This window comes from Arachis duranensis, chromosome 10 (assembly GCF_000817695.3).
Source record: "Arachis duranensis cultivar V14167 chromosome 10, aradu.V14167.gnm2.J7QH, whole genome shotgun sequence".
Taxonomy (NCBI): Eukaryota; Viridiplantae; Streptophyta; class Magnoliopsida; order Fabales; family Fabaceae; genus Arachis; species Arachis duranensis.
Genome location: NC_029781.3, coordinates 14386664 through 14387672, shown reverse-complemented (window position 1 = coordinate 14387672; position 1009 = coordinate 14386664).

Genomic DNA, 1009 nt, shown 5'->3' with positions numbered 1-1009 from the left:
ATAATATCATTGACTTATGACTCGAGCATAAGGATTTGAATATTAGGGTGTTACAGTCAGCATTTAATTTTTTCTTTTTTAAATATATAGTATATCACTACTTTTACTAAAACACCCTTTTAATTAAATAAAAATAAAAAATATATATTTATTTAATTTTATAAAAGGACTTAAATATCATTCCTTTATATAATTAGACAAAAATACCCTTTTAATACCCTATCTTAGCAGCTTCTCCTCAAATCAAAAAAGAAAGTTGAAACAAAAACCCTAGCTTCTCCACCACCGCACTGCCGCCGTCCGTCGCTCTCAGGCACTACCATCGTCGTCTGGTCGTCGGTGCTTCTTCCTCCTTCAAGAATCGCAGCTTCTTCTTCCTCGAGCTCAGCGCGTCAGTTCCTGGTATTCATCTGCTTCATCGCGCTCCTGCCGCCGTCCGTCGGGCGCTCAGTCACCATCGTCTTCGTCTGGTCGTCACAGATTCTTCCAACCACCACCGTCTTCTGAGTTGTGTTCGTCGCCTGGCCTCTGTCTCCGTCATGATTCTGCCCCCCTTCTTCTCAGACTGCTCAGAAGAAAAACCCGTCTCCATTCCAGTTTCCTTCCTTCGAGTTCAGAGAGTAGAAGCTCAACCAAGAAAAAAATGTTAGACTTCGACGGTCAGTTCACTGCTAATTTTTTCTGCGTTTTTTATTTATGCCATGTTCAATGATTATTTGATTACTGAATATTTGAATGTTTTGTGTTTTAATTTTTTATTGAATGATTATTTGATTACTAATGAGCTCTAGTTCTGCTGTGTTGCTATTTTTGTGTGTTGTGATATTTTTTTTGAATGAGCTTCTGCTGTGTTGCTGTTTTGTGTTGCTGTGTTGCTTTTTTGTGTTCTTTATTTTTTATTGACATGCATCTGAGTGATATCACCATAACTTAACTACTTGCTCTGTTGATGTGCTTTTGATTTATGAGCAACAAAAGCTTGGACTTCTTCATATTTGGTTTTATTCCT